Genomic DNA, 23794 nt, shown 5'->3' on the forward strand with positions numbered 1-23794 from the left:
CTCCTTCTCCATTTGCTTCACAGTGGTCTCCTTAAAGCCTCAGCTGTTCCAGGGAGAGTAAATAGGTTTAAAATTAATTATCAATTAAAGGGAGGTTAATTGGCATCGGGCTAGTCATCTATTTTGCAGTAAGTGAGGCAGCCCCTGCCCCCGCCCCAGAATCCAAAAACCTAGCCAGGGCCAATCAGCCTCCGCGGCAGCAGCCGCTCATGTGTGACCCACAAACTAATCAAAATAACTCCCGGAGTCCGGGCTGCCCTCCTCCCCTGTCAGAAGGTGAATTCTGGGGGCCCTTTGATTTTCCAGTTCATCAGTGTGTTAGCCAGCCTTCTAGGTGGGCTGGCCAAATTAAAACAACAGAAAAGGTGGCTGGCAAATATTTTTATTGGCATAAAGATTTTTTACCAGCTGCCACCGCACTTAGGGGAAGACCGTGGCGCAGTAACTTTGGGCAGGGAGTCCATCACTCGGCTTGGATCGTTTCCCCTTTCCTGAGCTTCTGCATCTCTGTCTCCTCTCTCGAGGCCTGGTGTCCGTTCACCACAGTCTGATTTCTTCTAGGTTCTTCTGATGGGACTCCGGGCCTTCCTGTCCTCATGGTCACCCCGGGGCAGGGAGAAGGCTGTGTGGTTTGTGTTAAGAACGGTCCTTACCTGAATTCCAGGGCTGCATCTGACCTCATCATTAATGAATATTTATAGAGGGCCGCAGGGAGCTTCTGTAAATTGAGTTCAGACCAGACAGGTGAGCGCTGGCCACCGAGACAATTACATAATCGGGGATTGGGGCGCTCGCATGTATTTAAAAGATACCGAAGCACATGCGGCTTGGCAGAGGACAGGGTAGGTCTCTGCATCCATCACTAACGCAGGGCACCCCGAGAAGCACAAAATGGGACTTGTGAGAGGCACATGTCATCGTCAAGGGCTCTAAACAAGCTCCTTATGAACCCGTCTCGGCCTGTGTCAGGCAGAGGGGGCCTGAGCCAGCGCTGCCCAGAGGAAGACCCCGAGGGTGAGGGGACGAAGCACTCTGGAACGAGGTGGACGCTGCCCGAGAGGCGGGCGGGGGGCCAAGCTCTGTTTCCGGGGTGCGGCGTTAGCTTCTGGCAAAACGTTGTCTATTCTTTTTTCCTTTCTGGCCTCCCTTCAACCTGTCTTTACTCTTCTTTTCTTCCTTGCATTTCTTAAATTAAGGTTTTCACCTGTTGACACCAGGGCCGGGGACCTCCGTGGGGCACGGGCTGTGCTGTACTGGGGAGGGTGTTAGCAGCCCTGGTCTCTACCCGCTAGGTGATCGTAGGACACTTGCCCGAGTTGTGACAATGAGAAAGTCCTCACTCATTGCCGCGTGTCCCATGGAGGCTAAGACTCAGAGCTTTAGATCAGAGACACACTGAAGAGTGATCCTTTAGCACCGATTTACAACTCTCTTTCTCATAGTGTGGCTATCTTACTTCTCAAGGGATCCAGGATCCTGCAGAGCTGTGCCACTCACAATCACACTGCGATGACAGGTGTGGACCAAGATTGTCCTAGGCAAACAGGGACTCGTGGGCTCCATAACACAAGCTGCTTCTTGCAAGGGAAGTCTGCCGATCGGCTTTCTACCGCTGAGGCCAAACACCTGACATAAACAGCTCAAAGGAGGCTGGGTTTATTTAGGCTCACGGTTGCAGAGGCTTCAGTCCGTGACCAGCGGGTTCTGTTGCTCTTGAACCTGTGGGGAGGCAGAATCAGGGTGGGAGGGCATGATAGATAGAGCTGCTCACTTCATGACAGCCGGGAAACAGAGAGGCAGGGAAAGAGCTTGAGAGAGGGGCTGGGAGCCAGATGCAGCAAGCAAGTTCATGTCCCCGTGTCCCATGTCCCCCTCCCTTTGGCTAGGACTTCCCAGTAACACCATTGAATTATCAGTCTGTCAGTGGCTAAATTCATGTAGTTTGAGCCCTCTGGTCCAAACCCTCCCCAAATCCCATCTTCTGAACAGATGAGATTTTTGGAGGACTTTGTAGATTTGCACAATAACAGGAAAGAGGAATCTTGTGTGTGTGTGTGTGCATGCGGGTGTCTAAAACTTGATAAAGGGATTTTCAGTGTCACGCATGATGCACAAGTCCGGGCTTCACTCCTGGACTGTGTTTTTAGCAATCACAGAAAGGCACTAGAATTTCATCTCGAGGAACCAGAATGCACCCACATTCACAGTGGTGTTATTTATAATTGGTCAAAAGTGGATCCCACCCACGTGCCCCCTGACGGATACACATAATGGGGTGTCCCCACCCTCCAGACTACTACTCACTCTTGAAAAGAAAGAGCGTCCTGACAGCTGCTACAGCATGGACGAACCCTGAAACACTGTAAGTGAAAGTAAGCGTGGTCACAAGAGGACAAATGTGTTAAGATTCCACTCTTGGGAGTACTTGAGGGTCCCTCTAGGAATCCGGCTAAATTCAGAGACAAAAAAGAGACCAGTGGCTGCAGGGGAGACAGAAGAGAAGGAGCAATTAGTGTTTAGTGGGGCGGGGTTTCAGGTTTGCAAGCAGAGAGAGTTCTGTGGATGGATGGTGGTGGTGGTTACACAGCAGCGTGAAACTAATGATCTGGAACTCTTAAAAACAGATAAATTAAGTTTACGCATGTATACTTTACCATCATGAAAAATAGTAAAAGTAATACATTATTTTTAGAAAGAGGAGCCAGGCGTGGTGGTACATGCCTATAATCCCAGCACTCAGGAGGCTGAGGCAGGAGGACCACCACAAGCTCAAGGCCAACCTGGGTTACATAGTGAACACACGGCCAGCCTGAACTACACAGACAGACCCTGTTTCAAAAAAATAAATACTAAATAAGAAGTAGAGCACAGTTTGACAGGGAAAGGCCAGTTGTTTTGTTTCTGAGACAGGGTCTCGCTAGTTTAGGCTGGTCTTAAACTGACTGTGTAGCTCGGGCTGACCTGGAACTTGTGGCAGTCCTCCCGTCTCAGCCTCCCAGGTGCTGGGATTACAGTGTGCACCACCACCCGGCTCACCATCTGGATTCTTGTCATTTGTCCTTGCTCAGTGCAGAAGAGTCTGTGGGTCTGTGACACTTGTCCTGTGGTTCAGCTGGCTGGGCGTGGGAGACACGGGTTGTCAGGGGTCACCTCTTTTTCTCTCTTGTCCCCGTCCTGTCCCTGCCACACCTCCCAAACCTGTTTTTGGAACCACGCATTGTCCTAATCCAAGCAGCAAACAGAGAAGCTACCTCCTCTTACCATGTGTCTTTGTGGGGTCCCTGTGGCCTCCTGTTTTCGAAGACTTTCTGAGACACTACTTTAAAATTCCTGATGAGGGCTGGGGGTTTAGCTCAGCGGCATAAGCAACTGCCTTGCAAGCGTGTGGTCATGAGTTCGATCCCCAGTACCGATAAAAATAAATAAATAAAATAAAATAAAATAAAATTCCTGATAAGCAGAAAGGGAAGCTGTGTCTTTCAGCACCAGCTACCTCCCTGCTCTGCCCAACTCAACCTGCTGACTCCTCTCAATCTGAAGAGCCCAGAATGATTTGCTCTGATCCACCATGGTGAGTTATTACCCAGAGGTGTGGCCATCAGCTTCTTAGTGGGCTTTATGCAAAGCTTACCCTCGGCAGCCCGGTGTCCAGTGTCCAGGCCGGCATCAAGCAGGACACTGGGGCAGTGTCCTCACACGACGCTAATCTCTATCATCCAGAGATGCGGCCGAGGGAAAGGTTTCCACTGCAGACTGCACATCTGGGACTGACCCTTGTCAAAGATGAGGGGACACAGAAGGGCCAGAGTGTGAGCATCCTGAAGTGTGTAACCAACCAGCCCCGTTAACAGGGTGGAAGGGCACTGAGCTTTCTAGATTGCTTTGGTGCTGTTTATTTATCCCACAGGAAGAAGTGTGAATGAACTACACAGCTGATAGATCCAAATGCGCGGATTAAGTACATGCATGCACGTGAGTGTGTGTGTGCACGCATGTGTGCTTGTGTGTTGTGTCAACCCAAAGTTTCGGGTCCAAGTGAGTGGTAATGCCAGGCTGGGAAAGTCTGTCTCCAGCCGCTGAGAGTCAGAGCTGCTCACTCTGGTGACAGATACACAGTGGCACCTCGGTTCACGAACTTGATTCTTTCCACGATTCTGGTTGCAAACTGCATTGGATGAGAACCCAATCAAATTCAGCAATGAGGCTCATTGTTGATCTTGTGGGGAAATTTAATTCGCTTCTCATTCAACACACAGAGAATTCAGTTCTCTGTGACCAGAATCATGGGAAGACTTAAGTTTGTAAACCAAGTGCCACTGCCCCTGTGTTAGCATGACTTACTCCAAACAGTCGGAGTATTTCCCCTCCTCCTTGCTCCTTGGCAAAATATTCTGGAACGATCTGGGGGTGCAAAACAAACCCTGTTCATCTCATTAGAGACGGAAGGAGCTGGAAGCCAGCATATGTCTGTAAATATTCAGTAATTCAACACAACCGGCCCAGCTTCAGGTGAGATCCTAAGTTAGCTCTGCAGATATGGAGATGGAGCGTTGTAAAGCTGCAACGCATTTAGGGAAGAAACCCCCAGGTTTAAGTGCTAATGCATCTAGCCGAGATGAGGAACAGGGCATAGTTAAGGGGCAGGGTGAGAGCCGAATGGGGAAATCCTTCCCAGACCGCAGGATGGGTCTGTTTGATGTTAATCTTGCTAACTAGGCTTCTCAGAGCAAAGGCAAACACGCAGGGCCAAGGTAGCCTCGCGGATGTTTGCTCTTTGGTTAATATTAATGTGTGTTCCCGTGATTTGCACTTTCCAGGCTGCTCCAGGTCGGTCCTGCCGGCCATCTGTGAGGGGCAGCTATGCTGATACAGCGGCCAGAGGACGATGTCGGGTTTTTCCTAACTATACCCAGAGCCCTTAAATGGTGTCTCTGACAATTCTTATTTCTGGTTTTCATCTTAAGTGCTAATATGAAGTAAGCCCCAGTACTAAGGTAGAAAGGAAGTTAACAATTGCCAACCACTTTTTTTTTTTTTTTTTTTTTGTGATCCTGGGCATCAAAGCTCGGAGAGGCTCCTTCTGACATCTTCCCGAGAGTCCTGCGGTACTGGGGATTGAACCCAAGGCCTTCATACTGAGCTCCATCTGCCCCGCCCCCCTTTTCTAAATTTTGAGGCAATTTCTCTATGTGGCTCTGGCTGAGCTCAGACTTGCAATCCTCCTGCCTCAGCTTCCCAGAGCACTGGGGATTACAGTGTGCACCATCACGCCTGGCTCCAAGCACTCTTCATTAAGGACTCTAAATTCATTATCTCGTGTCATGACCTGCATTAGCCCTCACCAAGCCTCTAGAGTACTGTCACCCCCATTTCACTCAACCGATGAGACAGGCGCAGAAATGATCGCTTGCCTAAGGCCATGTGATCTCAGCGGCCATGATCACTCCAACACGTGAAAAGCTGGCTTTCCCTTTATGAAGCTAGAAATTGGGGTTAGAGTTGGCTATCTCCTGGTGCATTACGTGATTTTGTTTTTTCAGGTCATTCAGTGGTTCAGAAAGGAGAGGGAAGAAATGGGAAAGCCAGACAGAAGGGAAGGTACTATCAGGAGACAATGACTCCAGATGGAAGACGAAGCATCTCTGATGAACGGCAAATACACCTCAGTTTGAAACTAACTTAGAACCACATCCAACTATAGTGCACTCATATTCAAGGCACAAATTAAAACACATTATTGAGGAAGGCAGAGAGACAGAGTGATGCGTGGGAAACAGGGGAGGCTTTGAAGTCAGGGGTTCCTGGCTGCAAACACCTGCTGGCACTTACAAGCTGTGTGACCTTAGGCAAACTGCTTAACCTCTCTGATCTTCCACATCTTCATTTAGGAGCTGCAGGTAATAGCATTTACCTCAGAAAGGGTACTGTAAACTTTAAATAGGATAAAGACCCCCAAAGCACCCATGTCATAATAAAGATATTCATTCCCTTCACATTCTCTAGGTATAGAATTGTTACTGAAGTCTCTACAGTTACTTGAAGGGCCCACAAACAGAATGCTATTAACAGTCAATAAAAGACCGGGAAATAATTCTACTGGGAAATATTTAAGATATAATGAATGTGCGTCTATGATACAACTCGTAGAAATGTGGAGATGGCTTCATTAGCAGATGGTGTCACAGACACACCAACTGACCGTGCCTGCTTTCTCCTGTCCTGTTCGGGGCGTGCTCCTTGGATCCCTAATCTCGTAAATATTTACTTCACAGGAAACCAAATGAGCACTTCACACGGGTCTGGGAATCACAGTTGATGGTACTGCCCCGAGGAGATCAATAACGGGTTGGCCTGGTGAACCCAGGTGCCCGGAGAATCTTCTCCTCCTCGGGCCAATTATTCATCAGATAAAACTGGCGTCCCGGAGACTCACGCTGGAAAATGATGTTTTCAAACCACTCAAAACCCACTGCATTTTGACAGCATTAAAAGAAAGATTCCCAGCCGCGTGTGACCTAATCGAGGCAATAGGATTTCACTCCGAGGGCCTCTCTTTCAAAGGCATTTTTTCCCTTTCACATCTTCATACTTTAGTTTCTTCTACTTAACATTAACAAGGGGAAATTTACTCATGTTTCAGAATCGGAGAGCTGGACTCTTTGACAGGTAAGCAGAACAAGACGGCTGAGAATAAAACCATTTTTGCAGCCGAGGCCCACTACGGGCTGCAAACACAGAGACCGCCCCGTGACAGCGCGGGCAGGTACTCATTTCCCGGCTTCCAATTCCTTAAAAGCTCGGCTATCTAGACTTGGCACTTCAAAGACAATTTTCCGGGCACATCAGAGGGGTAGGCTTTCAAAAGAGCTACAGAATCATGAGAGGAAACAAGCGTGCGATGTATCACTCTGTCAAGGTTCACCAAGGTCTTATCAACACTCGGAGAGCTCCTCCAGCCCGCAGGAGCTATCAGTTTGGCCACTGACAACACATGAAGCAGGGCAGACAATCCTGATAGATTCGCAGGGCATCATCACACTTTAAACAACTGATCTCCAGCGTCAGCCGCAATGCAGGGACTCCTTGCAAAATTGCATGTTAAAACATTTTGAAGTGAGAGTCAGCAAAAGACCCAGTTTCATGCTTATGTCCAAAGCCTTGTGGGAAGCAGAATTCTAAGCTGGCCTATGAGATAATTCCCTGCCTGGGGCTGTACACATGCCATGCTAACTGGGTTACTGCTGTGATGGGGATCGGCAGGGTCACCCTTAGTCACAAGAGCCCTTAGAGACTCCTAAAGTCAGCGACAGAGAAGTCAGCGCTTCAGAGATGGAGGAGTGGATGTGCCATCGCTGGCCGGAGCAGGGCACAGCCCCAGAAACAGGAAGCGAGGAGACGGGGTCTCCCAGCAAAGAAGTAGGGTCCTTGTTCTGCAGCCACAGGGAACTGAACTCCACCACCAGCACGAATCATCTTGGAAATGGGATTTCTTTCCCCCAAGTCTGCAGATGAGAACTCAGCCCACGTGACATTTTCTATGGACTGAGAAGCAGGCTGCATCTTTGCTACAGCCCACAAAGCCATAAAGCTTGTGGTCATCCATTAGATAATCAAAGAAAGCAAACCCAGGTTGAACACCCTGGAACCAGCAGTATTTTGGGTTTCAGGGATTATTTTATTTTGTTTTAGATTTTGGAATATTTGCAAATTAGAATTTACTTGTGTTGTACACATCTTATACAGCTAGCCCGAAGGTAATGTTATACAATATTTTCAGTGCATCTGCATTTTGACTTTGGACCATCACACGGGATCAGGTGTGGAGTTTTCCACTGTGGCATCATGTCAGTGCTCAGGAAGTTTTTGATTTTGGAGCAATTTGGTTTTCCAGATTAGGGATGCTTGGCTTGATCAAGCCTCAAGCACTAACACAGGGGTAGACTAACAAGCACCCAAAGGTGAAGTTTAAGACTCAATAAAGGACAGAGATGCCGGTGAGTGATCCAGAACAAGGCCCTGAGTTCCACTGCCAGGGATCCAAGGAAATTAATCAATCAATCAATAATAGAAATGCACAAGGTAATGCTTTTAAGGTTGCTTATTGCTTTTGTAGGTTCAGGGTCTATCAGACATATTCCCGGAAACCCACCAGAATTAAAATAAAAAAAAAAAAAACAGAAATAACGGAAATGCAAGTCAAAACCTGAATGAAATATCACATCACACTCACTAGGATTGCTGTATTTTAAAAAGCAAAAGGAAACTCACAAATGTTGTTGAGGGCATGAAGAGATCAGAGACACCAGACATGACTAGTGGGTTACACAACGCCGCAGGCCCTGGATGGTTATTCAAACGGCCCAGCAGTTCCACTCCTGGGTTCATACCTAAGACAAGTGAAAGCCCATATCCATGCAAAACACCGACTTTCACAGCAGCGTCCTTCGTCATAGTGAAGAGGTGGAAGTATCCATCAAGGGATGAATGGGCAAAGAAAATGCCGTGTGTTCTTTTTATGTAGCCACAAACAAGCGTGAATTACTGATAGCATATTACAACACAGGAGAATCCTGAAACATGGTGCTGGTCAAAACTATCAGTCACACAAAGCCACAGGTTGCACGGACGCATTTATATGCAACACCAGAATGGGCAAATCCACAGAGAGAGAGAGAGAGAGAGAGAGAGAGAGAGAGAGATGGGTAGTTGCCAGGGGAGGAGAAAATTGAGACAAATTGCTAATTGGGACAGGATTTTGGGGGGACAGTGGTAGAAATGTCTTAGAAGTAACTGTTGCACATTAAATAATGAGCATATTACAAACCACAGACATGGATACTATATGGCATGTGAATTATATTTCAGTTAAAAATTTAAAACTAAATCCAGAAATGGCAAAGACCCCATGGAGGAAGAGGTTTCTTTTAAAAAATTTTTTTAAATTTTATTTTAGAGAGAATAAAATCAAGCAAAATAAAACAGAATAAAGCCCAGCAAAACAAAACAGTGTAAGTGACACAGGATTTCAAAGCAAGATAATAGGATATCAACAATGGTTACATAATGCTCCTTATTGTCTTCAAAACAGCTGCCCATACCTTCAGACACAGTAAAATCGAACAAAACAGAAACAGAACAGAACCAAAAAAACAAAACAATGAATGCAATACAGGACTTCAAACCAACATAACAGCAAATCCAAAATGGCTACCATAACATATCTTGTTATCTTCAAAATAGCTGCCCATGCCATCAGATACAACAAAATCAAACAAGATAAAACAGGATAAAACCCAACCAAACAAAGCAATGAGAATGATACAGGATTTTGAAACAAGATAATAGGGAATTCACAGTGGTCACCACCTTCAGGAGCTCCCCATAGATGCTACATTGCACACTGTTATCCTCTGAACAGACGATCAGACTACCAGCTTCAGGCCTGCAAAGTCAGTAAAACCCTAAACATTACCAGCATTAAGACGTATTCTTACCTCATTAGCTATCAGCACAGCCTTGTTTCTCCAGATCACTGGTCGCTGGGGCTGCGGGGGCACATTGCTCTCCTTGTCTCCTGCCCGCATGCTGTAAGCGCTGGCGGCTGGCTCTCCTTCAGTCAGCATGCACAGGGCGCCGACTCACAGGAGCTCTTAGCTAAGACCTTATTGAGGTTTCATTTTAGTTTTTTTAAAATTTTTAATTAATACATGGTTGCAGTACATAATGATTAGATTATTGTGGGGAGCTGGTACATGTACCTAACAAATCCTATATTTTTTTGTCCTTTTTATTCAATTTCTTACAAATTTTCATTGTAGAAACTTTCAAACACATGGCAAAGTCAAAAGTATGAATCTCTAATATCCTTCACCTGCATTCAACAATTGTTAATATTTTTCTGTCTTTGCTGGTATGCCCTCAGACTTTCTGTCCATACACACACACACACACACACACACACACACACACACACACAATACTTAAGGCATAGTAGAGAGAAGCACCCATGATCCAGTTAAGGAAAAATATTAGCAACCCTTATTTGTGTGTGTGTGTGTGTGTGTGTGTGTGTGTGTGTGTGTGTGTGTGGTGCTGGGTATGGAACCCAGGACCTCTTATGTACTAGGCAAGAACTCTGTAGGTAAGCTATGCCTCCAAACTCCTATACATATATTTTTTGAGAGTAACAACTTCTTTTGTATTACCCAAATCATCTAACTATAAACACTGCCATAAACACAGCAATAAAGAGGTGAACACATTTGTACGACACTCCACTCACCTGCAGAAACACTACTTGCTAGAGAAGCAGCCGCCAAACACATTGTAAGGGACAAAACTTCCTTGACTGGCAACTTATTCAAATGAAGTTCAGTTAACTAAAAAATTACAATTTGTGAGAATTCCACGCACAGCCTTTAGTGCACAGCAAGCGATTGGTAGCTGGTATTATTGGGTTGCAAACATACCAGGCATCACTAAAATAGTAAAAGAGCAGTTTAAGCTTGGGTACAAACAGCAGTGAAAAAGTCTTTTGAATTAAGTGAGTTAATTAATGCAGTGAAATTTATGTCCCAGGCTTATCAACTAGCAGAGGTGATAGAGCGCATTGACTGGTAGTGGCTGCCTGGAGTCCTGGGTCACTGTGATTGATTAGTAATGTCTGCTGTGGCTCTATCCTGAGTGGCCACATTTTCTCCATCTGATCTAGATTTATAAATATAGCACATATGCAGAGTAGAGGCCTGTCCAGTCAAAAATCAATTTTGATAAAGTTGTCTAGCTTCCTCCGAAATGTTCTTTGTCAAGCCTGCTTTTCTCTTCCTGGAGCCAATTTCCTGCTTATCTATGCAACCTCCCACTCACGGCTCCTACCTCCCTTTCTCTGTTACCCAGATGACAGAAACTGCAGAAAGTTAACAGACTTTAACAGCGCCTGGTGCAATTGCGATCAAACTTGAACACACCCGTTAGGAACACCCAGAAGGATGAGCCAAAGAAGGAGCCTTCTAAAGCATAAAATGTACCATCGCTCCCACTTTCAACTTGAAAGAATCCAGCATTTCTTGCCGTCTTTGGGAAGTGGCTTCCAGGTATAATTCCTCAAATAGGGAATGTTTAAAAATGTATCTACATCAGAATTTCATTCACTATCATAAGTGAAGACTCGGTACTCTAAGACACTGATGATTTCTGGAAATATTATGGCATTTCTCTCACAGTGCTCAGCCAAGTCATCTCTCCTCTCCTGCGTGAAGACTCTCTGGGGATCCACTCAAGGCAAAAAATAACCCCTTGCAGCTCAGTAATACATAATACTTCCCTAAGAATTTGCACAAATATTGCCTGATTTCATCTGGCCTAGGTCAAAAAGGGTATAATTCTCATTTTATAGATGAAAACACCCAGGTGTCTGAAATTCCATAGTAAATGTCGCCAAGCCTCAGCTTCCTCATCTGTGAAACTGCAAAAATAATAGGTACCCTTTAGGCTTGATATCGTTTCCTAATTTCAGGGTTCTGGGAATGGTCCCTTAAACGGTAAAAGACATGATCAAGTTAAGGATCTTGAGATGGATCATGCTGGATTACCCCAGCAGGTCTTACCAATATCAAGTACCTTTCTAAGAGAGAATCAGGGGGAGGTTTGGCTCACAGAAGGATAAGCGAGAGAAAGCTGCAGGAAGAGAGGCAGATACGGAGGAAGACGGCCGCAAGGCCAGGAATGTCAGCGTCAGCAGAAGTCAGGAGCCAGGATGATGCAATTCATCTCTAAGGGAGGAACAGGTTTCTCCGTCTATCACTTGACTTCAAGTAAGCGACTCGCGAGTTGCAGGTGAGGAAACGGAGGCTCTGCCGGTGACTAGCCTCACCGGGTGGCAGGGCCACATTAGCTCAGGATCCCCACAGAGGACACACCTTGCTGCCTTAGCCCTCTCCAGCAACAACACTTCGCAACCAGCAAGCTGAAAATGGGGGTACACCTTCCTACTTTGCAGTGCGCATGTGTACTGGGACCCGGACTGATACCAGAGGCCACAATCTGATCAGAGAAGTATGCTCTGAGGCAGAGACGGAGAGGGGGTGCCAGGTCACCACAGCAGGCAGGAGACGGGGTTACCATCGTGAGAAAAAGCAGGATTGTTTTGGTAGATACCGGTAACGCTCTCACCTCTTGCCAGTGTAGGTAGTTTTGGGGGACAATGGAGCAGATTACAATGGAAAGTGAGGCAAGGCTGGGTCCCCCGTCCTCCCTAATCTGCCCCACTGCACAGGCCACATGCCGTGCACACTGCCCACATGCACCATTTGCACATGTGTACACAGGCACACGTGTACGCACACACATGCATGTGCACATGTGTCATTCATTGGCCCAGAGCTCGCTGTATAGTTACTGAATGACAGACACCCTAGCAGGGACCTGGCATCAGATCACATTCAGAAGCTCCCTAGAAGTTCATCCCTGGCTTCTCCCCACTACATGCCCGGGACACCCCAATCCTGGCTGTCACTATCCAAATGTCTCCAGACATCGCTCGGTGTCCCTCGGGGGTCAGCATCACCTCCTGGTTACAACAGACAGCTCCAAGCTTAGTCCTTCACCTACTGACTAAGGTAAGGCTGGTGCCCATCTGCAGGGTCACTGGGAGGGTTAGTGGGATGCTGCTTCCTGGGAATGCTGTCTGGTACACATTGTCCCCACTCACTAATTGTGAGCTACGATCACAATAGGAAAAGCCACGGCCTCGGAGGAAAACTCAGACCCAACACGGAAATCCCCATCTGTTTCCTGTGGCTGCTGTGGCTGCTGACGGGCACACACAGAGTGACCCCAAATCACACCTAGTGACCCCAAATCACACCCTTTTATTTGCTCGAAGTTCTGGAGGTCAGAAGCCAGGACGCCTCTGCAGGCCCCTTGGTGACTCTAGGGGAGAAACCGTGTCCTGGTCACTTCCAGCGTCCAGAGGTCGCCGTGTTCCCGTGTGCTTTGAGTTCTGCTTTAATGATCACATCTCCTGCTCTGCCTCCAGCCCTCCGCCTTCCTCCTTCAAGGACACGGTGATGGTGACGATGCTGGACCCACCCGGCTAATCTAGGGTCGTCTCTCCAGCTCAAGACTCCTAAATCCATCGTATCTGCAAAATCCCCTTTCCCACATCAGGTAGCACAATCACGGGCCCCAGAGATTAGGACTCGAACATCTTTGCCGAGCTGTCAGCCTGCCTAAAGAGCCCCTCAGTACTCCGCCTCATCCATCAGAGGGAGGAAAAGCTTCCAAATGGACTGCTTTATTTATTTTTAATTAAACACGGTGGAAAAAAAAAAAAAATGGGAGCCTGCGCTGAAGTAAGACATTCAGGCCCAGCAGACATTCTGGCCCGTGCAGGAGTCTGTTAAGAGAGGAGATTTACCATCCAACAGCAGATCGCTTACCTCAGACACCAAGGAGGGGAGGAAGAGGCGGGAGGCCCGGGATGTGTTCTCCACTTTTCTTGCAAATGTCAGGGGGAGAATTTGAGAGCGATCACCCAGCTCCATTTCTGCTGGTGCTTGTCAGCAACTCGTGTAATCAATGGAACATTCATTCCAATAATGTTCCCAACGCCTTCGAATTCCATGACATCATAGCTCCTGGCGATAGACACGAACCCTGCAAACTCGCCCACAGGAATACTTTTCAGGTTCTTCTCTCTCTCTCTCTCTCTCTCTCTCTCTCTCTCTCTTTGCTTATCACTCTGTGATTTCTTACTTTCTTTTCTTCTAAGGTTACTTTGTAGCCAGATGGTCTCGGTTTTATATGTATCTGGAGCCCCTGTACCCCGTGATGTCTCTTTTTTTCTCTCACACACTTCATGGCTAAGGTTTGCCTACAGTTTGTGCCCCGGAGTCACAGTTCCCATTGTCAGGTACCAAGGGGTGCAAACTGAATCAAACTATGGTACTCAGAGGTGGGGGCTTGATACAGTCACGAGGGTGGAGCCCGTATTGAATTACTGGTGGCTTTATAATAAAGGGGAGCCACCAGGAGACGCGCACATTCCTTGTTCCTTGCCATGTGCCGGCATGTCCTTCTGCAAGCAGGAAGGCTGTTGCCAGATGCAGCCCCTCAGCCGGGCACCAGAAACATGAACCGAAATCACGTCCTTTCTTTATAACTCACCCAGGCTTGGGTGTTGTGTTTTGAGCAACAGAAAACCAGATGAATATGCCCAACAGCCCTCAAACCCTGCCTGGAAAAATCTGCTCATTAACAGATGTGCAAACCTGCCGTCACCAAGGGCGGGGAGCAGGGGGTCCAAGGTGCAGGGTGTCTAAGGCTGGGTCCAGAAAGCAGATTTTGGCTGCTGAGGGGAGAGGGGTTGGGCAGGGGTGAGGGATAAGGGAAGTGACCGCCACTGGCTAAGCAATTGTTGTAGGTCGTAGTTGCACCATTTTATGAATATACTAAAAACAATGAGTTGTACGCTTTAAGTGGGTAAATAATATTTCAATAAAGTCATTGTTTAAGAGCTTAAAAGGCTCAATAAACAAGGGTGAGCCTGGCTTCCTTAGGAAGTATACCTGTTTTCAGGAATGTTTCTAATCTTGGTAACTCAAAAAAGACTCTATTCATCTTAATGTAAATAACTTCTAGTAAAGCACAGGCAGTGTGACTAATAATTGCATCGAATTTCACAGCTTCTGGAAAGTGAATCCTGGCTCTTTGCTCCCTGGGGTCCTATGTGCCAGGAGTGAGCTGTTTTATGCTCTAAGCCCTTGCTGGGTGCTGGGATCCCAGGACAATAATACAGGGTCCCCTCTCAAGAGGCTTTGTATCTACTACTAAGTGACACGGGACACACCAGAGCTGGGACGGAGACAAGCAAAAAGACCCCCAGGAACACAGTGGGAGGCAGCAGGCTGTGGATGCATCTCGTCCCAGGCCCCACTGAGACAGAAGGTCACCCTGGGAAACCCGTCCCTGACCCCAGTCTCACTCACAAAGCACTTTGCCTCCCCGCACCACGCCCTCCACTCCCCCGCTGGTCACTGGAGCCTGTGCTGAGCCCTTCCGGGTCCCCTGATCTGCCCTCAGCCCTACCTTGCTTCTGTCTCCCGGCCAGCCTGGCAGTGGGATGAAGACTGAGTTAGGTGGCACCAGGGAGTGTCCCCAGGAGAGGCAGCACTGCAGCTCACTCTGGAAGGGCGAGTAAGTGGTAGCCAGGTGCTAGGGGATGACTCTGTGTTGGAAACTTAGTCCCAAAGCTGATATGTTAGCGGACCTGGGGGAGTGATTAGGATTTGATGAGGTCGTGAGGGTAGGGTCCCCGTGATGGCATTAGTGCCTGTCAGAAGAGAGCCCTGGGCCAACCCAGGCTCCCTCGCTCTTAACATGTGATGCCTCCCACCACAGGGTGACCAGCAAGACGGTCCCTGCCAGCACCTTGGCGTTGGACTTCTGCTCCCTAGAGTGGTGAGAAGTAAATTCTTTTTCTTTATAAATTACTCGGCCCCTGGTATTCTGTGATAGCAACAGAAAGCAGACTAACACACCAGGTGAAGAACAGACAGAGAGAGTGATCCAAGTCAGAACACACCTATGCAAAGACAAAAGGCTGGAGGTACTTTTAATCAAACCTCAGGGCGGTAGTGGTTGTAGGTGGCCATAAGGAGGTCTATGTGTCAGGTGGCAGGGGCACAGGACCTCATGCTAGGGAGTTGGGAAGTGATGCTGAGGGACACAGACTCTGCAAAAGCTCAGGACTATTCACAGAGCAGCATGCTCAGTGGCCAAAGGTGCAGGTGGTCCACAGATTGGTGTTTGGCTGGGTTGGCGGAGAGGGGAATGGGGTGATCCTTCTGGTACAGGGTTTTTTTGCGGGGCGGGGGGGATGTCTCTGGATCTAGACAGAGGTGATAGATGTACCACACCGGAATGGCTCAAATGTCACTGAATGGTACACTTGGCTCCTTTTATATTATGTGAACTTGACCTCAATTTTTAGAAAAGACAAGAACAGCTGAGCCTGGGTGTTTCCAGGCAGGAAGCTCTGCTGTCCCCGTGCCAGCTCCTGAACTGAATCCCTGCGGAGTGGGTCATCGCCTGCTCCACCCGGGAGCAACAGCGGCATCCTCGCCCGCCCTCTGCCCCAGCCTGTGCACCCCCAGCCTGTGCACCCCCAGCCGCGACAGCCCTGCAAGGCATTTCGTTCTGTAGAGCTGTGTGGCTGCCGGCACCCTTCCGCACTCTTCCCCTCACGTGCTGGCTTTAAACTCCCCCAGGTGACCTCCGCCCTTAGCTTTTGGGTCTACGGTGAAGTTCACATGGCCACACATGTCAAGCACTGGTTTAGGCCCTCAAATGTCAGCGTCTTTGTAATATACAGGGGTATTAACCTTTTTCCTCCTGGCAAACGAGGCCACTCACAGGTCCCAGGTGCACAGAGGCAGGAGCAGGGGACAGCCAAGTCACGCCATCTGCTCACAGCGGTCTCAGAGCAGAGCAGCCTTGCAACACAGGCAAGTATTCAACAGAAAGCAAGATAAAGAGAAATTTGGATGGTTTTTTTACAACTGCAAAATTAAGATTTCTCACCTCTAAATGGATATTCATGTCCTTGTCCACTAGGGACAACTTTGCCCCACACACTCCACCACCACCCATAGGAGGCGTGGACACTTTTTTGGTTGTCGCAACTGAATTAAGTGATGCTAGAGTCATCTGCCAGACAAAGGTTGGGGTGATGCTCAGCATCCTATAAAGCACAGGGCCGCCCCCTGCTACGGAGTAATCTAGCCCAGGAAATCAGCAGTGCCAAGGCTGGGAACCCCAGCTACACTGCATTTACGCTAAAACACTATTTTTGCATGCTGAAATAGTAGAGCTAATCAAAAATGGGAGCCTCACATAGGAAGACATTTAGATACAACCCTAAATGTTTATGCAAAGTGGTTCTTAATGACAAAATGCCTAAAATAGAGACTAAATAATACAGAGTCCCCAAAGCATCCCCATTGTTTTCATTTATCTACAGACTAGCAATTTTTTTTTTTTTTTGGAACATGTGACTGAAATACCCCCAGAGGGAAGATCAACGCCATGGAGCAGAGCTAAATGGCATTCTGGGAATCCAAGCTCTAGTCCCAGATGAATAAGGTGGCTTCTGCCCTGGGGTTGCACACGATGTGATAGATTCTTTAATAGAAATGCAAAAAGGCTCTAAAGATAGGTAAAGAGGTGACTCATTTCTCCTGGGGTATTCAGGAAAAATAACCAAAAAGGGGAACTTTGAACCGGGCTCGCTGATGATCCTTGAAGAGAACAAAATGAGAGGAAAAAAAAAATGGAGACAAGGAACCAAGGCTTCCTTCATTGGGGGTGGATTGAATTGTGGGCCCCCCACCAGCCTTGCTAAAAAATGCTAAAGTCCCAACGTGCAGGACCTGAGATTGTGAACTTATTTGGAAATAAGGTCATGCAGATGCAGTTAGCAAGATGAGGCCATAATGGAGTCTGTGGACTGCTGTGTCTATAAGAAAAGGAGAAGAAACACAGATGCACGTGGGAAGAATTCCACGTGACAATGGAGGGTGAACTGCGGTGCTACAGCTGCAAGCTAAGAATGCTAGGGCCATCAGGACCCACCAGAAACTGGGAGGTGGCAGGGAAGGGATCGGAAGGTCTCGGAAGGAACAGGGCCCTGACATCTTGATTGCACACTTCTGGCCTCCCGATCTATGAGAAAAAGACATTTCTGTTGTTTTAAGCCACTTAGTTTATGGTCGTTTGTTATGGCAGCCTAAGAGACTAACAGGCCTATAGGAGTTAAATGAGGAACTGTCTTCATCTGGGACAAACAGTGGTGTGACCGTAGTCAGCGAGGTGTCAGGAAAGGAGAGTCAGCGTGGAGAAGACGTCAGGGCACCTGTGAAGTCTCTGCCTGGCTTCGCGTGCAAAGCGTGACTGTGGGAGCTCTAAAACAGAGGAGAGTGACAGAAGGTTTGATGATCGAGAATTACGCCAAGAATAGTTGTAAATTCTGCAGTAGGAGGCAAAGTAACATTAACGCCGGACCAGAGCTACCAGCAACAGCACACTGTTCAAATGTTGGCTCTGGGTACGGTCAGGCACAAGAAGGCGTATTCGCCATTACCCAGATTTTAAACAGGGAGGAGCACTGAAGAAGGAAGAAGAGGAGGACAAACAACAACCACAAATGGAAATAAAAATATAATTTGACTTCTTTTTTGTGTGTGTGTATTTTTCATTTTTATTGGTACCAGGGATCGAACTCATGACCGCCTGCTTGCAAGGCAGGCGCGTATGCCACTGAGCTAAATCCCCAGCTCCCTAATTTGACTTCTAATAATGCCCCCAACCAAAGAATGTAATAAAGAGTGTACAGAGTCTATACAACGGAAACTGTAAAGCACAGGGATGAAAGGCAATTTTAACGACTAAAATAAACTGCATACCATGTTCATGGATGAGAAGAGTTAAGTTGCTAAGATGTTGATTCTTCCCAACTAGATCAACAGATTCAACATGATCCCAACCAAAATTGCAGCAGTGTTTTTTGTAAATATGGACGAACTGATTCTGAGATTTATGTGGAAATACAAACACCTAAATTAGACAAAGCAGTTTTTAAAGAAAGACAGAGTGAAAGAACTTACCTAGCAGCAAGCATTGCTCAAAAATATAAACCAAACACAGGATCAAAAACAAGTGGTTGAAAAGATAGATCAATGGAACATAATCGACTGATTTATTTTTGGCAGAAGAATCTAAGAAATCCAATGAGGAAAGAAAAGGTTTGCAATGAAAGGTGATCAGACAGCTGAATGTCTATGTGGAAAAAAATCAGAACTTATAATACACCATACACAAAAATTAGCTGGAAGCAGATTATAGACTTAAACATGAAAGCTAAAACTATAAAACTGCTGGAGTTTGAAGACAGCTTGGGCTACAGAGTGAGTTTAAGACCAGCCTGAACTGCATAGGGAGTCCCTGGTCTTATAAGGACCAAACAAAAACAAAACAAAACAAAAAACTGTGGAAGAAAACAGGAGAAATTTTCTGATCTTAGAGTAGGCAAAAGTTTCTAAGGTAAGGTTTAAAAACATATCTATAAACCAAAAAAATAGAGGACTGACACTTCATCATAGTTTAAACCTTGGCTTCATCAAGTACACACTGAATAAAATGAAAATTCACACCACAGACTCAGAGCAAATACTTAGACTCTAAAAAGAGCTCTTACAACTCAATCATAAGACAACCTAATTTTTAATGAATAGATGTAAAAAGACATTATACAATAAGATATATGAATGTTCAATAAGCACATGAAAAGATACTAAAATATAATCATTGTGTTAGTTTCCTATTACTGAAGCAAAGTATCTGAGATAATTAGCTTAAAAAGAAGAAAGGTTTATTTTGGCTCACGGTTTCAGAGGCATCATTGTAAGGTCTATTGGCCCCATTACTTTTGGGCCTGGAGTGAGGCAGCACACCTTTATGGGAGCATGTAATGCAGGAGGCTGCTCATATTATGGTGGCCAGGAAGGAAAAAAAGATAAGGAAGAGACAGGGTCCCACAATCTTATTTGATGGTTCATTTCTGAGACCTCCCACCAGGCTCCACCTCTTAAAGGTCCCAACACCTTCTAAAAGCTTCATGGGCAGGGGACCAAACCTGCAAGATATGGGGCTTCAGTGGACATTCCAGATCCAAAGTACAGCAGCCACCAAATAAATGCAAAAAACCATAGCGAAATACCAGCACACATCATCAGAACAGCTCACATTAAAAGGCTAAGAACCCCACAGAATGGAGGCAGTTAGAACTCCTATACCCTGTGGGTGAGGATGTAAAACTCAATCCGCTTTGCAGAAAGGGCTTGCCATCTCTTAGACAAGCAATATGCACCTACTCTGCAGCCTAACTAGTCTTAGATATTTGCCTAAAAGAAATGAAAAAATATGTCCACACAGAGATTTTTACACAAGTATGCATGACAAATTGAGTCATAATATCCACAATCTTCAAAACAACCCAAATGTCCACCCGCAGGCGAATGGATACACAAACCACACAACACTACTCCAAAATAAAAGAGAATAAACGAGTGGTTTATGTGACAGTGCAATTGAGTCTCAAAATCAAAAAGGCAAATCCAGCATGCATTCAATATGATTTCACTATGCGAAATTATGAACTATGCAGGACTAGAGTGACAGACACAGATCAGTGGTTGCCCAAGGACAGAAGTGAGAGGGAGACTGGCTTCAAAAGGACTAGAAGAATTTTGGAGGGAGATAAAAATATTTGTACCCGATGGAGACCGTGGTTACGAGTGTACACATTTGTCAAAACACCGAGCCATGCGTTTAAGACGGGTGCAGTTCACTGCATGCAAATCACACCTTAGTCAACTTGATTGAAATAAGGCAGGGATCTCCTTATTATTTCGAGCCAGCGGAGTCTGGGCTGGGCCGCGGCGGATTCTCTCCGTGGCAGCAGCCCAGATCCCGCAGGCGCTCTGCTGACGCGCCCCTGGCGATCAGGATTCTGAGTTTCCCTCTGCTGACTTAGGGACGTGTTTCTCCCGCGCTCTGTGAATGATGATGGAAAGAGGCTTCTCATCTCCTGTGCTCTGCGGCAGGAAACTCTGATTGGGATTCACAGTGTTACTCTCTGTCAGCCTCTCTTTCAAAATGCAGAAAGACTAGAAAAAACACCTCGTTTATCTGAAAGAGGGAGGTTGGTGGGGATCAGGACCAGCAGGAATAGAGAGCCACTGAACACAGCTTCTGGCCGAAAGAGTTGGGCGCTGGGCTCCGCCCTGCCCACCTCCAGCCTTGGAGCCCTGGAGGGCCACCTGCACCTGGTGTGAGTGATCGGGTCGTCCCATGCCATCCCCGACACCGCACCAAGCTTCCATCATGGTTCACAGGGCCAAGGGGGACCTCGCCTGTGTGAGCCCTGGTTCCATGTCTCACACCAGAAAAGAGAAGAAAACAAACCCAGGGCACTTGCTCCTGGCCAGAGATGCTCATCCAGCAGGCTGAGGTGGCCCAGAATCTGCACTGGCAATGTGTGCCTGTCACGGCACCGGTACAGGCGACCTATGAATCCCACTTGGAAATTCTGTCCTCTAAGTCCAGCCTCCACAGCCTTTCCTCTCTCCTGGTGCCACCTGCTCTCCTTAGCTCACGATCCCCTACCAGGTGCCAGGTGCCTTCCCAACTGCCAGGGTCCGCAGGGGCCTGCTACAGGCTTTGACCGCCAGCCCCACCCCATCAGCTCCTCCGGTGGTCATCACATGATTCACACAGTTCTCACGGCCTCAGCATCCAGAAAGTGCTGTGAGACAAGCTACCCATATGTGTTTTTGAGACGGAAAATTCTGGAGCTCCTGGCATTCCTTCCTGTTTCAATGTTCTGATGGCCTGCATCTCTCTACCCGTACCAGTTCCCGCCCTAACCCCACCCGGCCCCGTTCTGTGAGTGACTGTGTGTGAGGTGCCTGGAGAGGGGAGAGTGTTGGAGCTGTTCCCACTCTGCTGGACCATCCCACGGCTGGATTGGGAAGGAGAAACATGCGCGTGAGAGGAGCGGGAGACAAAACCTCACAGCTCAAATCCTTTCATAGTCGGCATTAATCCACCCATGAGGGTGGAGCCCAATGACCTAAACCCCTCTCATTAGGCCCCACCCCTAACTCTGTTGCCATGGAGACCAAGTTTCCAACACAGGCTTCTGGGGGACACATCCAAACCCTCTGGGTACACAGTCTGAGCCTGAGACCTGAGAGGCCTCCGCCGTGGCAGCGAGCAGGAGGTGAGAAATGCCAGTGGATGAGTGGGCCCCGGGGCAGAGGTGACCAGGGCCCTGCTTGAGAGGTGCCTTGCTAGGGGACAATGCCACAGCTTCCCTGTGTGCCATGGGGATGGCGATCCCCAAGGACAGCAGCAAGGGGCTCTGCCAGACCTTTCAAGTCCTAGGCCACTGCCGCAGCTCAGCTCTGAGTCAGGGGCGCTGGTGCCTATGAGACCCCCCAGTGTCCTTGTTCACCCCAGCTACAGAATCCCAGGGTCCCTCTGCCACCTTCTTCCAAACACTCAGCAACCAGACTCACCTGATTGTGAAATCAGTGTCTCCTTATTTGTCTTTCAGGGAAATAAAAACCCAGAAGAAGATGCTGCAATGAACTCCTTCCCCTCAAGGGTAGGGAGGTGTTTGTCCATCTTAAGGCTTCCTCTTCGGGGTCATCAAAAGTCTTGTCCTCTTACCCCGGCTCCAAACAGATACTCTGGGGCCTCTAGACGCCTACCAGAAGGTCACAGGTCCCTTACAATTGTATGTGATAATTTCTGTGTACATTTAAGGTTTTTCATCCTACTTCAAAAGACAGAAAATCAGTGGTATAAAAGAAACAGCATCTTTGCAACCAAAATGCTCCAGGTTGACATCTGTTAAGCAGAGGCCTCCAGGTGGACCACAGGAGTCATAAGAGAATCTTTGGGAGGCCCAGCCCCGTCCCTCTGGAGAACCCAGGCTGGTGCTCTGGCAAGACACCAACTCATTCCCATCATACTCTCATTGTACTTGAGCACCCCTGCTCAAGACCCATGCAAAGATTCCCATTCTACAGATGGGGATGTGGAGGCAGAGGCAAGTTGTGGGATATGCCTGAGGTCACAAGTAACCAAAAGAGGTCGAACTTTGGAAGTAGAAGGGAGAGGAAGCGGAGAGGAAGAAAAGAAAGAGGAGCAGGAGGAGGAGGAGAACAAAACGCCTCTTTGTTCTTCTGGAGCTCAGGCTCCCCGCTCACTCGGGCCAGCCATGTGCTGAGTCCTGGAATGTTTCTCGGGGTCACAGGCGCGTCTTTCTCCTTCTGCCACCGTGTCCTCGGCTCCCCCACCTGCTTGCTGGTGTTGAGCAGCTCCTGCTGCTGGGAGTGGGGAGCAGAGCCAGGCTGGCTGAGACCAGGGCTCCATCTGCCCGCGTCCTGGGACCGTCTGCAGGTAACTCGGCCCCGCCACCCTCTGCCAGGAGGAGGCTGAGAAGCCTTGGGCGGCACCAGCCGGCTCCCAGCCTCTCTCCACACAAGAAGCTGGTACCGGTGCCAGCCCCTGGTGCCACTCAGCCAGATGGCAGGGGAAGCAAAACAAAAGTGACCTTGTTAGCGGAATGTGTCTTCCCCGGGAGAAGCTATTTTTGTTGTGGTTGTGAACTGAAGTCGTCTCGGCTGAATTCGCCTTCCCAGTGAGGACTGTGGAATGTTAATTTGTTCCAAAGTTCAGTATTTTGATTAGAACCAGGAGTGCCAGAGTTTGTCAGAAACATTTTGGAATAGAGCAGGCCTGTTCTCTCTTCCTTTTTTCTTTTTCTATTTCTTTTTTTTTTCTCCCTCTCTTTCTGTCTTGGCCCCCGTACAAAGTAAATGTTGTTGGAGCAGCCGCTCCTGGGAACAGCCCGTCACAGATGGGAGCTGCGGGCAGAGCTGGCTCCTCCCTGCAGCCACAACCTTCTTGCCACAGAGACACCCAGCCCGGGGACAGATGTGGGACAACACTTTGGGGCCACGTCCTGGGTTTGCTTGGAAAGAGCCCAGAACCTGGCAGAGAGCCGAGGACTCAGCCAGCCCCCCCCCACCCAATATACGTGTGCGCTGACTCAAAGATCAGGCTTCCGGAGGACAAAGCTGCAGTTCCTGCCACCAGGAGGTCACCTTCAAGGGCACTGCCTGAGCGCCCTCCGTCTCTCCATCTTTGGTTCTCTTTCCCCAATCTG

General features: G+C 47.9%; 1 long non-coding RNA gene across 1 annotated transcript; it reads right to left on the reverse strand.

Annotated features, from left to right (window-relative positions):
- Nucleotides 1–366: 366 nt before the first annotated feature.
- Nucleotides 367–23695, reverse strand: LOC134470643 (uncharacterized). The gene is made up of 2 exons (XR_010039645.1): nt 22137–23695; nt 367–1719 (listed from the first exon to the last, which is right to left on the reverse strand). It is a non-coding gene; the product is annotated as an uncharacterized LOC134470643 (long non-coding RNA).
- Between the last annotated feature and the right edge of the window lie 99 nt (nt 23696–23794).

This window comes from Cavia porcellus, unplaced genomic scaffold, assembly GCF_034190915.1.
Source record: "Cavia porcellus strain 051 isolate PalLab524CR breed Dunkin Hartley unplaced genomic scaffold, mCavPor4.1 scaffold_16, whole genome shotgun sequence".
Lineage (NCBI taxonomy): Eukaryota > Metazoa > Chordata > Mammalia > Rodentia > Caviidae > Cavia > Cavia porcellus.